The sequence below is a fragment of the Coregonus lavaretus genome (assembly GCF_964263955.1).
Source record: "Coregonus lavaretus genome assembly, chromosome: 12".
In the NCBI taxonomy this organism is placed as follows: Eukaryota; Metazoa; Chordata; class Actinopteri; order Salmoniformes; family Salmonidae; genus Coregonus; species Coregonus lavaretus.
The window spans coordinates 34,041,488-34,058,526 of NC_139999.1; positions in this window are offsets into that span (position 1 = coordinate 34,041,488).

A 17,039-nucleotide genomic window follows, 5' to 3' on the forward strand; every position below is an offset into this window, starting at 1 on the left:
TGCAGTGATCGGTAAGCTGCTCTGACAACTGATGCTTAAAGTTAGTGAGGGAGATAAGAGTCTCCAGCTTCAGAGATTTTTGCAGTTCGTTCCAGTCATTGGCAGCAGAGAACTGGAAGGAATGGCGGCCAAAGGAGGTGTTGGCTTTGGGGATGACCAATGAGATAAACAGTGAGGGAACAAAAGTATTTGATCCCCTGCTGATTTTGTACGTTTGCCCACTGAAAAAGAAATGATCAGTCTATAATTTTAATGGTAGGTTTATTTGAAAAGTGAGAGATAGAATAACAACAACAAAATCCAGAAAAACGCATGTCATAAATGTTATAAATTGATTTGCATTTTAATGAGGGAAATATGTATTTGACCCCCTCTCAATCAGAAAGATTTCTGGCTCCCAGGTGTCTTTTATACAGGTAACGAGCTGAGATTAGGAGCACACTCTTAAAGGGAGTGCTCCTAATCTCAGTTTGTTACCTGTATAAAATACACCTGTTCACAGAAGGAATCAATCAATCAGATTCCAAACTCTCCACCATGGCCAAGACCAAAGAGCTCTCCAAGGATGTCAGGGACAAGATTGTAGACCTACACAAGGCTGGAATGGGCTACAAGACCATCGCCAAGCAAGAATCAGCCCAGAACTACACGGGAGTATCTTGTCAATGATTTCAAGGCAGCTGGGCCCATAGTCACCAAGAAAACAATTGGTAACACACTACGCCGCGAAGGACTGAAATCCTGCAGCGCCCGCAAGGTCCCCCTGCTCAAGAAAGCACATATACATGCCCGTCTGAAGTTTGCCTCTTAACATCTGAATGATTCAGAGGAGAACTGGGTGAAAGTGTTGTGATCAGATGAGACCAAAATGGAGCTCTTTGGCATCAACTCAACTCACCGTGTTTGGAGGAGGAGGAATGCTGCCTATGACCCCAAGAACACCATCCCCACCATCAAACATGGAGTTGGAAACATTATGCTTTGGGGGTGTTTTTCTGCTAAGGGGACAGGACAACTTCACCGCATCAAAGGGACGATGGACGGGGCCATGTACCGTCAAATCTTGGGTAAGAACCTCCTTCCCTCAGCCAGGGCATTGAAAATGGGTCGTGGATGGGTATTCCAGCATGACAATGACCCAAAACACACGGCCAAGGCAACAAAGTAGTGGCTCAAGAAGAAGCACATTAAGGTCCTGGAGTGGCCTAGCCAGTCTCCAGACCTTAATCCCATAGAAAATCTGTGGAGGGAGCTGAAGGTTCGAGTTGCCAAACGTCAGCCTCGAAACCTTAATGACTTGGAGAAGATCTGCAAAGAGGAGTGGGACAATATCCCTCCTGAGATGTGTGAAAACCTGGTGGCCAACTACAAGAAACGTCTGACCTCTGTGATTGCCAACAAGGGTTTTGCCACCAAGTACACCATGTTTTGCAGAGGGGTCAAATACTTATTTCCCTAATTTTTGACATGCGTTTTTCTGGATTTTGTTGTTGTTATTCTGTCTCTCACTATTCAAATAAACCTACCATTAAAATTATAGACTAATAATTTCTTTGTCAGTGGGCAAACGTAAAAAATCAGCAGGGGATCAAATACTTTTTTTCCTCATTGTACCTGCTGGAGCGCATACTACGGGTGGGTGTTGCTATGGTGACCAATGAGCTAAGATAAGGCGGGGATTTGCCTAGCAGTGATTTATAGATGACCTGGAGCCAGTGGGTTTGGCGACGAACATGTAGTGAGGGCAAGCCAACGAGCGCGTACAGGTCACAATGGTGGGTAGTATATGGGGCTTTGGTGACAAAACGGATGGCACTGTCATAGACTACATCCAATTTGCTGAGTAGAGTGTTGGAGGCTATTTTGTAAATGACATCGCCGAAGTCAAGGATCGGTAGGATAGTCCGTTTTACGAGGGCATGTTTGGCAGCATGAGTGAAGGAGGCTTTGTTGCAAAATAGGAAGCCGATTCTAGATTTAACTTTGGATTGGAGATGCTCAATGTGAGTCTGGAAGGAGAGTTTACGGTCTAACCAGACACCTAGGTATTTGTAGTTGTCCACATATTCTAAGTCAGACCCGCCGAGAGTAGTGATTCTAGTCGGGCGGGCGGGTGCAAGCAGCGTTCGATTGAATTGCATGCATTTAGTTTTACTAGCGTTTAAGAGCAGTTGGAGGCTACAGAAGGAGTGCTGTATGGCATTGAAGCTCGTTTGGAGGTTTGTTAACACAGTGTCCAATGAAGGGCCAGATGTATACAAAATGGTGTTGTCTGCGTAGAGGTGGATCTGAGAGTCACCAGCAGCAAGAGCGACATCATTGATATACACAGAGAATAGAGTCGGCCCGAGAATTTAACCCTGTGGCACCCCCATAGAGACTGCCAGAGGTCCAGACAACAGGCCCTCCGATTTGACACATTGAACTCTATCTGAGAAGTAGTTGGTGAACCAGGTGAGGCAGTCATTTGAGAAACCAAGGCTATTTAGTCTGCCAATAAGAATGCAGTGATTGACGGAGTCGAAAGCCTTGGCCAGGTCGATGAAGACGGCTGCACAGTACTGTGACACGGTAGTGACAGTGTTTCCTAGCCTCAGTGCAGTGGGCAGCTGGGAGAAGGTGCTCTTATTCTCCATGGACTTTACAGTGTCCCAAAACTTTTTGGAGTTAGTGCTACAGAATGCAAATTTCTGTTTGAAAAAGCTAGCCTTTGCTTTCCTAACTGATTGTGTATATTGGTTCCTGACTTCCCTGAAAAGTTGCATATCGCGGGGGCTGTTCGATGCTAATGCAGTACGCCACAGGATGTTTTTGTGCTGGTCAAGGTTAGTCAAGTCTGGGGTGAACCAGGGGCTATATCTGTTCTTAGTTCTGCATTTTTTGAATGGGGCATGCTTATTTAAGATGGAGAGGAAAGCACTTTTAAAGAACAACCAGGCATCCTCTACTGACGGAATGAGGTCAATATCCATCCAGGATACCCGGGCCAGGTCAATTAGAAAGGCCTGCTCGCTGAAGTGTTTTAGGGAGCGTTTGACAGTGATGAGGGGTGGTCGTTTGACCGCGGACCCATTACGGACGCAGGCAATGAAGCAGTGATCGCTGAGATCCTTGTTGAAGACAGCGGAGGTGTATTTAGAGGGTAAATTAGGCAGGATGATATCTATGAGGGTGCCCATGTTAACGGATTCAGGGTTGTACCTGGTAGGTTCCTTGATAATTGGTATGAGATTGAGGGCATCTAGTTTAGTTTGTAGGACGGCCGGGGTGTTAAGCCTATCCCAGTTTAGGTCACCAAGCAATACGAACTCTGAGGATAGATGGGGGGCAATCAATTCACATATGGTGTCCAGGACACAGCTGGGGGCTGAGGGGGGTCTGTAGCAAGCGGCAACAGTGAGAGACTTATTTCTGGAAAGGTGGATATTTAGAAGTAGAAGCTCAAACTGTTTGGGCACAGACCTGGATAGTATGATAGAGCTCTGCAGGCTATCTCTACAGTAGATTGCAACTCTGCCCCCTTTGGCAGTTCTATCTAGATGGAAAATGTTGTAGTTGGGAATGGACATTTCTGAATCTTTGGTGGCCTTCCTAAGCCAGGATTCAGACACTGCTAGAACATCAGGGTTGGCGGAGTGTGCTAACGCAGTGAATAACTCAAATTTAGGGAGGAGGCTTCTGATGTTAACATGCAGGAAACCAAGGCTTTTGCGGTTACAGAAGTCAACAAATGATAGCGCCTGGGGAGTAGGAGTGATACTGGGGGCTACAGGGCCTAGGTTAACCTCTACATCACCAGAGGAATAAATAAATATAATAAATTGGTCATTTAGCAGACGCTCTTATCCAGAGCGACTTACAGGAGCAATTAGGGTTAAGTGCCTTGCTCAAGGGCACATCGACAGATTTTTCACCTAGTCGGCTTGGGGATTAGAACCAGCGACCTTTCGGTTACTGGTACAACGCTCTTAACCACTAAGCTACCTGCCGCCCGAACAGAGGAGGAAAATAATAAGGATACGGCTAAAGGCTTTGAGAACTGGTCTTTTAGTGCGTTGGGTACAGAGAATATAAGGGGCAGATTTCCGGGCGTTGTAGAATAGATTCAGGGCATTATGTACAGACAAGGATATGGAAGGATATGAGTACAGTGGAGGTAAACCTAAGCGTTGGGTAACGATGAAAGAGATAGCATCACTGGAAGCACCGATTTAGCCGGTCTCCGCGTGTGTGGGGGGTGGGACAAAGGAGCTGTGAGGCAGGTTGAGCGGGACTGGGGGCTCTACAGTGAAAGAGAACTGTAAGAACTAACCGAAATAGCAATAGGCAAGGCATATAGACATGGGAGAGAGGCATAAAGCAATCACAGGTGTTATTCGAGAGAGCTAAGACAACAGCTGGTAATGGCGACAAAAGTTTGAGCTGAGGCTAAACAGATAAACAGGATGGGGTACCGTATAAAGGAACAGTCCAGCAGGCATCATCTGTGTAGCTGAGTGATCATAAGGTCAAGTGAACAGCAATAAGTGAGCCCAGGAGCAGTTCAGTGGCTGCTATGCCACAGGCGAGCAGGAGGCACGGCTGTTGATTGCGTGTGCTAGCGGGCAGGGGCTAGCAGATGGATCTTCGTGGTCATTGCAACGGGAAGCCTGTTGAAACCACATCAGACGATTATGTCGGCAGACCAGTCGTGATGGATCGGTGGGGCTCTGTGTCAACACTAGGAGGTCCCGTCCGGTTGACAGAGAGGTAGATAGCAGGGAGATGGGCCTGGCTCGAGGCTAGCTCAAGGCTAACTGGGGCTAGCTTCGGACAGTGGTGATTAGCCAACAACAACAACAGCCATTCGGTTGCAGCTAGCTAGTTGCGATGATCCGGTGTTAAGGTCCAGTGATTCCGGCAGAAAATCCAATATGCTCTGGCTTGAATAGCGCGATGTGCAGACTGTGCAGACTGGCCGATAATTGTCCAGGCTAAAGCTGGCTGGTAGATAGTGCAGGCCACGGACAATGGTGAAGACCGCTAACGGTGGCTAATAGCAAGTAGCTAGTTAGCTGGCTAGCTGGCTAGTTTCAGCCAGAGGGGGTATAATGGTGTTGCACATGTCACAATTAATATCCGCACTATGAGTCCCTCTTTTTAACTCACCTGCACATTAATTTTCTTTGTTCTTTCTTTGTTGTGTCTTTTCCATACAATCCATTATGTACAATTGCATTAAATATTACAAGATTTTAAATCCCAGCAGTCTTTAAAATGACATTCAGGAGCAAAAGGTTTTCAATAGTTCTTTTTAATTCATTACAAATAACATTCATTGGAATATAATGTTGGAATGGAATATTACTAATAACATTAAATAACATAACATATAACATTTTATAACAATAACTGAACTAATTAATTAAGTGTAACATTGATGTGACAACTCTCTTTAGCTCTGCTATTGCACAATTCTAATTTGTTCATAGGTCAAATAAAGCTATCCAAAGTAAAATTGGAGCACCACTCATGAGCCCACCTCCTGCACTGCTCACACCTATTTCAGTCCCCACCTGTGACTGAAAACAGGGGGAGAGATGCCAATTGAAAAGCTCTCTCTTAAAAACGTAGCTAGCTATCTAGATATATTACATAAAATGCTGTGTAAAATAGCTAAAAGGCTATAAAGTAACATTAACTGTAAAGCTATGTCACTAGTGGAAACATTTAGAACTGCAATTAAGTTACATTATCTTTTTAATGTATTTTACCTCAGACGATCTGGTAGTAAGGTTGCTAGCTAGCACTCCTTGCAGATTATGCTAACTAGCTAGCATTTACTGCTAGTGAAGTTGCTAGCTAGCAAGTTAGCATAAACTAGCGCTAACTGGGCTAGTCACTGTGTAAATGACAGGTAGAAACACATTCATAACCATAAAGGGGTAACTAGCCCCCAGGGGCCAGTTACCCCCTAGTGGGGGGGGTGGGGGGGGGCTAGTTGCCCCCAACACACTCATCCAACATATTACTACTTTACTCAAAAATGATCTACATTTTTCTCTCTAAACAAGTGGATTATTTATTTTAAGGCTTTCCTACTTGTGTATTTAAAAAACAATTATAGATCTAACTTCATTGGAATATATCTACAACTTTTTAAAAATGTCAAGGATTAGATAAACTTAACACAAAATCGTTTTGTTGAAATATCTTCAAAAGTTGTGATGACACAGAGGGCATTTTTTGTTGAGCAAGAGCAGTGGCAGCCAGGGAAAGTGTTGGGGAAATAATTAGGTGATAAATTCTGGTATTAATGTGGCATGGGGCCTAATCATATAATTATATTTAGAATCCCTATTAATTCAATAGCTTCTCTGAGGGCCTAGTCATACAAATTTGTTATTTGACTTTTAAAATGTATTACCTTTTATTATAGCATAAACGCAACCAGTCATGATGTTTTCATATGATTGTCAAGAAGCACTTCAAAGGGCTCTTTTACTAGGTTACCCGCGCACGTTCATCCACTCACAACATATTTCAAGCCTCAAAACAAAGTGGTGAATGGAGAGAGACATCTATTACACAAAACACCAAAAAGTGTAATTACATTTGGCGATTGTCATTAGGCCAGAATGAATGCATCCGCTGCTGTCTGCGCGCGTCTCGGTTTCGGCCACTCATCTCTCCTTGGCAAAATGGCAGTGTTCTTGTCGAACCACTTCTTATTTTGAAGCGTAGGCTATACCGTCCGTTTTCATGTCCATTCCCTCATTTGTCATGCCTCTGACATGCAGTAATGATAAATAATGGTGTAATAGCCTACAGTTTTCTTGACATTTTGTTTTCATTATTGTGATAGGCTCATGTTTTACCGGTATGGCGTAGCCCAACTATATGTAATTACAGGCATGATCAAAAAGTGGTCACTTAACCAATAAGGTACGACAGGGTGTGGTATATGGCCAATAAACCATGGCTAAGGGCTGTTCTTACGCACGACGCAATGTAGAGTGCCTGAATACAGCCCTTAGCCGTGGTATATTGGCCATATACCACAAACCCCCGAGGTGCCTTATTGCTATTATAAACTGGTTACCAACATAATTAGAGCAGTAACAATACATATTTTATCATACTCGTGGTATACAGTCTGATATACCACGGCTGTCAGTGAATCAGCATTCATGGCTCGAACAACCCAGTTTATAATACTCAATAGAACTCTGTGGCGCTGCTCCGCTGTAGAACAGCGCTAACTTCCAACGTCAACTGACAAGCTAACTAGTGGCTACAGTCAGTGAAAACATGGGCTTTTTCTAAATGAAATTAGCTGAATACAAAACTAAATGAGGACTAAATATATATTTATTTACAAAGCTAACAGACTGAATTTTAATATCCACCCTCTGCGAAGACAATCTGTTCCTGTTTTCATTGTGTATTTCTGAGTATTTCCCTTTAAATCACCATAGAAACGGCCCCTCTCAACGTAGATTGATTGCCTATATAGGCAATGAACAACCTCTCCCTCAACATGAGCAAGACAAAGGAGCTGATCGTGGACTACAGGAAAAGGAGGGACGAACACGCCCCCATTCACATTGAAGGGGCTGTAGTGGAGCGGGTCGAGAGTTTCAAGTTCCTTGGTGTCCACATCACCAACAAACTATCATGGTCCAAACACACCAAGACAGTCGTGAAGACTGCACCATCGAGAGCATCCTGAACGGTTGATTCACCACCTGGTATGGCAACTGCTCGGCATCCGACCGTAATGCGCTACCGAGGGTAGTGCGTACGGCCCAGTACATCACTGGGACCAAGCTTCCTGCCATCCAGGACCTATATACTCCTTGTTTTTACACTGCTGCTACTCACTGACTATTATCTATGCATAGTCACTTTACCCCTATGTACAAATTACCTCGACTAACCTGTACCCAAACGAAACGAAGTGCAGCTAGTATGCAGTCTTTCCAGTTTCAGTTTGAAGTGATTGTGTTAGCTGTGTTGTTGGCTAGCTCATCTGAACAACAATGTCCTGACGAGTGAGCACATTTTCTATGCCAGGTGTTAGAAATTGCGTAATTCAAATCTGGTATTGGAATAAGAATCAAGAGATCTTCAATCCAAACTTAATTTATTATATGCAAAATGTATGTATGATAAGTATGAAGGTTCGTATATACGGGTCCGCTGAAATACCACGCAGGGCACTCAGAGAACTGATCCATTGTTACCGGTTCTTCCTCAAATACTCTGACAGAGAGAGTTCCCACCTCTCTGCTGGCCAATCAGAGTAGACGCTGAGCGTGGTTTAGACTTACTCAGCCAATCCGTTGGCGCACGGGTTGGTCCCAACCCCTCTGCGCTCCACTTGTTGCACACTGTTGCCAGGCATACGTTTATCATAACAACCTGTGGAGTCAGCACCCAAAAGACACCATTCCACTGTACTACGTTCAAGGACGGTTCACAGACAACAAAGAGGCAGTGTTCGTATCTGTGAGAAATACAAGTCTTATCTATAAGAAATACAAGTTTTATCTCCTCCTAGCCCCTAACGTTCCTCACATGAATCACAGCCTGTTATGTGAAACAATTTATATCAGTATAGTTCAAACCTATGCTCCTCATTAATGCATTCCTTCTAAGCTATTCATCACTTCAATCCAATTATGAGAAAACAAATCCCAACACAGGCAAAATCGCGCCTCATTAGCTAATTGTTATCTATGTATCCAAATAAAATGTCACTAGAAAACAGCTTAAAAAATGCAAATGCGGCTACTTTGCTGTTATTCTGGCTGCACTGTTTGACTGTAAGTTAGCCGTAGTTGGCTAGCTAGCAAGCAAGGGATAAGAACGTTTCCAGCCAGAATGGCAATGGAACATTTAGAATGAACGACTGGGTCGCTTCCAAAGATACAGAACAAAAAGACTGAACGATGGTCGCATCTCTAGCAACCGAACGGATAGAACGAACGACCAGCCGGCTTGGGTAGCAACCCTATATTTGTGTCGGGACTATATCTTGTGGAAGGATTAAATAGTATGAATAAATTCATTAGAATAACATTTTTAATGAAAATATGTCAATCATTATTTGAATATGTTGGTAACTCGTTGTATAAAAGTGATAATGCCCTCGAAGCCGGTGTTTGGAGGATATAGGGGCACAGTTTGCCGGCCCTCAACGAACACCCTGCCAATATATCCTCCAAACACATGCTTAGAGGGCATCAGTGGCGGCTCCTGAAAAAATTCTCAGGAGGGGCAATTTTTCTGATGATTTAGGTGACCTACACACATTTAAAAAAAGATATGTCCAGCAACAACATGAAGACAGGGGCAGCATATAAGTCAATACCAGAAGCATTTATTGACTGATCTCAAAAGTGTTGGCTTACCAGGGTTGGTGGAGCCCTCAGTTTCATCTTTGCCTCGCAAAGCTAACTCAAACACTCCGCAAAACTTCACACACTGGATTAGCCGGCTGAGGATGTGGCGGTTCTTGCTAATGTCGTAGTAAATATATTTGTTATAGTGAATATGGAATATGATATGTTGAGTAAAATGTTGTGCTAAGATCTATTTAGGTCAGGAGCTGGTTATAAGTTCTGTTCCTATCCAATAACAATGGACAAAAGGGTCCTATCTTGTCAGCCTTGTCAGCAGGTGGCCAAGGACAACACCCACGCCATAGGCCTCTCAGTTCTTCCAACTCACGAGTTCTTGCTCTGAGGACACACACACACACAAACACACACACACACACATCATCACTGTTAAACACACACACACACACACACATCATCACTGTTAAACACACACACACACACACACACACAAAAATCCCCTCTCTTAGGCTGAACATTTGAAGACAGAGAACCCGACTCAGAGCCAATGCAACAGTGACAGTAGCCTGCAGGGGACCTCGCCCAACTCATCAGGACCAATCAGAAGATCAGAACTACTAGATTGAACCTACTTCATTTATTGCATAAAATGTCTGCACACAATGTTTCGGGGCTCTCTTCAGATAATAATAATAATAATAATAATAATAATATGCCATTTAGCAGACGCTTTTATCCAAAGCGACTTACAGTCATGCGTGCATACATTTTTGTGTATGGGTGGTCCCGGGGATCGAACCCACTACCTTGGCGTTACAAGCACCATGCTCTACCAGCTGAGCTACAGAAAGTGGATACTCATGGATGCGCATTGCAATTGTAAAATGTCAACACAATTGGAGACACCACGTCATTTTTGGAGACATGTTATTGACAGTAAACTATTGTAGATGCGACTGCTAACTAAATAAAACATTTTAGCTGGCTAGCTAATCATCTTAGCTAAATGTGGGGCAAACAATTCAGTTATTTACCGTTAATTTGAGGGATTGGGGTGAAAGAAATCGAGTTACATAGTGATACTTTACGATATACTGTATTGACAATATCGCAATATTTTAGCGCTAGTTGGCTGTACCTGCACCAAAACACCATTATTGTTCCTTCATAGCTTGTTCTCAATCTTTTCACATTGGGAGCAAATTTGTTTTCAGCACTTTTATTTCCATGACTGATCAAAACTCGTTCTCATGGCTTTCTGATCCCTCTGCAACAGACATATGGTGCGCAATAAAATCACAGTATCGAATCGCAATACGTATAGAATCATGAGACTCGCAATGCTGATGCATATATCTTATCGTGAGGTTCCTGGCAATTCCCAGCCCAAGTTCATTTGCCACAACAAATCTCTTCGCTAGCAAACGCGATGTCTTCTCCAAAACGGCAATGTGTCTCCAGCAATGTTTACTTTTTTGACGTTCTATGGCATCTCCACTTTCCAAGCATATATGACCACATGTAATATTTTGGTAAGTGATGCAAATAGTGAACTATGTAGGGCCAGGATGTAAAATATATGTAGCTGCAGCAATTTCTCTTATCTGATATGGTAAGTAATGGGGCTTAATTTATAGCTCCCTAAGAGTTTGACGAACGGGTCCGTGAACGCGATTCCAGATATATTTACCTCTGAATAAACTGCCTTTATTACACCATATCCACATCCAGTAAACTTGTGATTATCAACACTAACCTCATCGTTGTGGCGGCGGACAGCTAGCCTGTATCCCTCGTCATCCAGTTGAGTGAGTGGCAATGTGTTTTTTCGTTCGTACCAATTTTTGGAAAATCCTCGGGTGTAGGACTTTCCGCCTTTAGTAGAAACCTGTTGAATTATTAAATTTGGTCTGGGAGGTCCTAATTGTTTCGTTGCCAATTTATCTTCATTTGTTCGCCGAATCGCCGACAAAAAGGAACTTCTTTCAAACAATCCACTCTTTTCTCAGTTACGTTCATGGTTACGTAACGTATGACGAAAGCGCGTAAGTGCAAGCCCACAGACACCCATTGAGATTGTATTGAAGGCTCTGAAATTTGAAAAAAATAGATTTTACATGGGAGTCTATTACAGACTTCTGGGCGATTTTCAACCTGACTGAAATCGCCCCAAAAGGGGGGGGAGCCATTTGAAGCACGACTTTAGCCTGATTCGACATTTAGTGGCAGTGTGGCACTGTGGCAGATCAGACGTATAGATTACAACACTGATAACTACTGTTGCCGTGATATAATTGATTAGAAAAAAAATCCCTTCCTTTTCCCGTTTGGCAGTGCGTCGCCCATATCGCCCTATTGAACAGGCCGCCCCTGGAGGGCATTATCACTTAAATGACATATGGCAAAGAAAACTACGTTTTGACATTGATTTCGTAGCACCCTGTTGAATTGACCCGTTTTTCTCAATAGTGTACAGCGGTGAGTGAACTCCCTACATAATGTAGACTAACCTACCCGCATTAGATTTTGTGTGCACTACTACTTCATCACGCACTGATTTTTATCTGCAACAAGTCCATTTGGTGGAAACACCACTGGTGGGAAAATGCGCATATTTTCTTTAGGATTCAGAATATGCGCATGAAAATCTGTCCCCAATTGGATGGACACCTACCTAATGATTCGAAAAATCGAATCTAACTTTTTATAAGCATAATTACCCTAAACATATTCACACGAGTTCCTGAAAAGATAATGAAACTGTGAATCACAAATCTCTAGTGAACTGAACACCATGACAATGACAAACAATTAACCTCCTTATCTCGACATAGCTTTGCCAGTGGAGTTGGCCACGGCTCAGATCATTAGCTAATTGACACGAATGAACAAATAGCTCTTTCTAACTCCTGGGACTGGGCGTGAAAAACATCTTGTTACCTATTTGTTAACAGGATATGAACATGTTACCATAGGAACAGAGCAGTTTGTTGGCAGTAAGCATCAAAGCTCTGGGACTGGTCTTGCTTACGTGATTTTTGTATTCACACAAGCCAAAAAAGGATGCGTGCCCTATTAAATCAAAAGGTTGTGTGAAACTCAAGAGTTACCTGGGCCAGCCACGGTGTTTAACTGGACAGAAGGCTATTGTTATGTGTAGCATAAATCATGTGCCCGTCCCAGTACAGCAGCTAATCAGGGCCTACTCATACATTATCCTGCCATAGGAGGAGCACCTGAAAGAGACTTTACACCTGGCTAATTTCTTCATAATGAATTAATCTGTTGATATCAATGGGATGAGAGTGGACACATGGGATGAGATTGGACACATGGACAAGAAATATATATGATTTGCCATGTTGAAAGTCATTAGGCTACATTTCAAACATAAACCTCTGTTAATGAGCGATTTGTGTACACATGCCAAACACTGTTTATCCCCCTTAAACTTTAACATTGTGGAAACACTTAAATCTTATAGGCTAATATGCTGTCTTGCTAACTTTGAGTAGGCTAATAATCCTGTTGATATGTTTTTGTGCTTTGGATTTCTAAGACTTGGGATGTATTGAATAGTCATCATCTCTAGAGTGCCTTCGGAAAGTATTCAGACCCTTGACTTTTTCCACATTTTGTTAGGTTACAGCCTTATTCTAAAATGTATTAAATTGTTTTTTCCCTCATCAATCTACACACAATACCCCATAATGACAAAGCAAAAATAGGTTTTTAGAAATTTTAGCAAATGAATTAATAATAAAAAACAGAAATTTCACATTTACATAAGTATTCAGACCCTTTACTCAGTACTTTGTTGAAGCACCTTTGGCAGCGATTACTGCCTCAAGTCTTCTTGGGTTGATGCTACAAGCTTGGCACACCTGTATTTGGGGGGGAGTTTCTCCCATTCTTCTCTGCAGATCCCCTCAAGCTCTGTCAGGTTGGATGGGGAGCGTCGCTGCACAGCTATTTTCAGGTCTCTACAGAGATGTTCGATCGGGTTCAAGTCCAGGCTCTGGCTGGGCCACTCAAGGACATTCAGAGACTTGTCCCAAAGTCACTACTGCGTTGTCTTGGCTGTGTGCTTAGGGTTGTTGTCCTGTTGGAAGGTGAACCTTCGCCCCAGTCTGAGGTCCTGAGCGCTCTGGAGCAGGTTTTCATCAAGGATCTCTCTGTACTTTGCTCCATTCATCTTTCCCTCGATCCTGACTAGTCTCCCAGTGCCTGCCGCTGAAAAACATCCCCACACCATGATGCTGCCCCCATGCTTCACCGTAGGGATGGTGCCAGGTTTCCTCCAGACGTGACGCTTGGCATTCAGGCCACAGAGTTCAATCTTGGTTTCATCAGACCACAGAATCTTGTTTCTCATGGTCTGAGAGTCCTTTAGGTGCCTTTTGGCAAACTCCAAGCGGACTGTCATGTGCCTTCTACTGAGGAGTGGCTTCCATCTGGCCACTCTACCATGAAGGCCTGATTGGTGGAGTGCTACAGAGATGGTTGTCCTTCTGGAAGGTTCTCCCATCTCCACAGAGGAACTCTAGAGGTCTGTCAGAGTGACCATCGGGTTCTTGGTCACCTCCCTGACCAAGGCCCTTCTCCCCTGATTGCTCAGTTTGGTGGGGCGGCCAGCTCTAGGAAGAGTCTTGGTGGTTCCAAACTTCTTCCATTTAAGAATGATGGAGGCCACTGTGTTCTTGGGGACCTTCAACGCTGCAGACATTTTTTGGTACCCTTCCCCAGATCTGTGCCTCGACACAATCCTGTCTCGGAGCTCTACGGACAATTCATTCGACCTCATGGCTTGGTTTTTGCTCTGACATGCACTGTGAACTATGGGACCTTATCTAGACAGGTGTGTGCCTTTCCAAATCATGTCCAATCAATTGAATTTACCAAAAGTGGACTCCAATGAAGTTGTAGAAACATCTCAAGGATTATCAATGGAAACAGGATGCACCTGAGCTCAATTTCGAGTCTCATAGCAAAGGGTTTGAATACTTATGTAAATAAGATATTTCTGTCTTTTATTTTTAATACATTTGCATTTGCAAGATTTCTTAAAACCCGTTTTCGCTTTGTCATTATGGGGTATTGTGTGTAGATTGATGAGGATTTTTATTTATTTAATCCTTTTAAGAATAAGGCTGTAACATAACAAAATGTGGAAAAAGGGAAAGGGTCTGAATACTTTCTGAATGCACTGCATAGTATTTAGTCATCATATAGGCCATCTGGACATTATATAGGCCATTTGGAACCTGACTTCCTATGATCATATGTGGCAAATGGACATAAGATCCTGATTTGGTACTTTTAATACTTACATGTACCATTTGAACGTTATATATGCCATTTGGACATGGTTCTCTGACTTTTGGGTTTGAAGCCGAAGTCCAAAAAAACGACACAAAATGTCATCATAATATATTCACAAACTGTTCCGGATGGGAAGCATGCAGACGCCTTTAGCGAGATTTGGTTGGGCCCCCCCTACCAACCGGGTGCATTTTTTTGTGGACCCCCCCTCTTCACAGCAGAAAGATAAATGTAAGTTCTAATGCACGTTTTCTGCAGTTCTACACATTTTGCCATGGGATGGAAATGCATTTTTGACATTTTATAACATATTTCATGCAATTCTACTTATTTTGCCATGGGGCAGAGAGAAATGTTTGCTGTTTTAAAGCAAATTTCCTCAAATTCTACACATTTTTCCATGAGTTATGCCATGTTAATGGTATCTGAGTGAGAAGGGACCCGCTGGAGGTCAGGGCCCTTGGGCACGTTCCCTGCGTGCCCTGTTGGTATTCAGCCATGATTACTACAAGTTTAGATAACTGGCTAGACTAACTTATCCCCAAAAAAAGGGCTTACATGGCTAATTAAGTGACTGTCAGTGACTGACAAAACAATAAAAAAAACTGCTGATGCACAACCAAATTTCGAACTTGCACCTTGTGTATTCTACTATTCTAACTCTCAACAGTAAATTGAGACCACCCCCCCCCCGGAGCCTGGAGCCGGCCCTGCTCGGCTGCTCCACACCATAGAGGAAAAAACAAGAGTACTTGTTCAAACCCTATCAGTAATGTGCTGTTTATAGGCCAACATACAGTGGGGAGAACAAGTATTTGATACACTGCCGATTTTGCAGGTTTTCCTACTTACAAAGCATGTAGAGGTCTGTAATTTTTATCATAGGTACACTTCAACTGTGAGAGACGGAATCTAAAACAAAAATCCAAAAAATCACATTGTATGATTTTTAAGTAATTAATTTGCATTTTATTGCATGACATAAGTATTTGATACATCAGAAAAGCAGAACTTAATATTTGGTACAGAAACCTTTGTTTGCAATTACAGAGATCATACGTTTCCTGTAGGTCTTGACCATGTTTGCACACACTGCAGCAGGGATTTTGGCCCACTCCTCCATACAGACCTTCTCCAGATCCTTCAGGTTTCGGGGCTGTCGCTGGGCAATACGGACTTTCAGCTCCCTCCAAAGATTTTCTATTGGGTTCAGGTCTGGAGACTGGCTAGGCCACTCCAGGACCTTGAGATGCTTCTTACAGAGCCACTCCTTAGTTGCCCTGGCTGTGTGTTTCGGGTTGTTGTCATGCTGGAAGACCCAGCCACAACCCATCTTCAATGCTCTTACTGAGGGAAGGAGGTTTTTGGCCAAGATCTCGCGATACATGGCCCCATCCATCCTCCCCTCAATACGGTGCAGTCGTCCTGTCCCCTTTGCAGAAAAGCATCCCCAAAGAATGATATTTCCACCTCCATGCTTCACGGTTGGGATGGTGTTCTTGGGGTTGTACTCATCCTTCTTCCTCCAAACACGGCGAGTGGAGTTTAGACCAAAAAGCTCTATTTTTGTCTCATCAGACCACATGACCGTCTCCCATTCCTCCTCTGGATCTCCCGAGTGGCGCAGTGGTCTAAGGCACTGCATCGCAGTGCTAGCTGTGCCACTAGAGATCCTGGTTCGAATCCAGGCTCTGTCATAGCCGGCCGCGACCGGGAGACCCATGGGGCGGCGCACAATTGGCCCAGGGTAGGGGAGGGAATGGCCGGCAGGGATGTAGCTCAGTTGGTAGAGCATGGCGTTTGCAACGCCAGGGTTGTGGGTTTGTTTCCCACGGGGGGCCAGTATGAAAAATTGTATACACTAACTGTAAGTCGCTCTGGATAAGAGCGTTTGCTAAATGACTAAAATGTAAAAAATGGATCATCCAGATGGTCATTGGCAAACTTCAGACGGGCCTGGACATGCGCTGGCTTGAGCAGGGGGACCTTGCGTGCGCTGCAGGATTTTAATCCATGACGGCATAGTGTGTTACTAATGGTTTTCTTTGAGACTGTGGTCCCAGCTCTCTTCAGGTCATTGACCAGGTCCTGCCGTGTAGTTCTGGCCTGATCCCTCACCTTCCTCATGATCATTGATGCCCCACGAGGTGAGATCTTGCATGGAGCCCCAGACCGAGGGTGATTGACCGTCATCTTGAACTTCTTCCATTTTCTAATAATTGCACCAACAGTTGTTGCCTTCTCACCAAGCTGCTTGCCTATTGTCCTGTAGCCCATCCCAGCCTTGTGCAGGTCTACAATTGTATCCCTGATGTCCTTACACAGCTCACTGGTCTTGGCCATTGTGGAGAGGTTGGAGTCTGTTTGATTGAG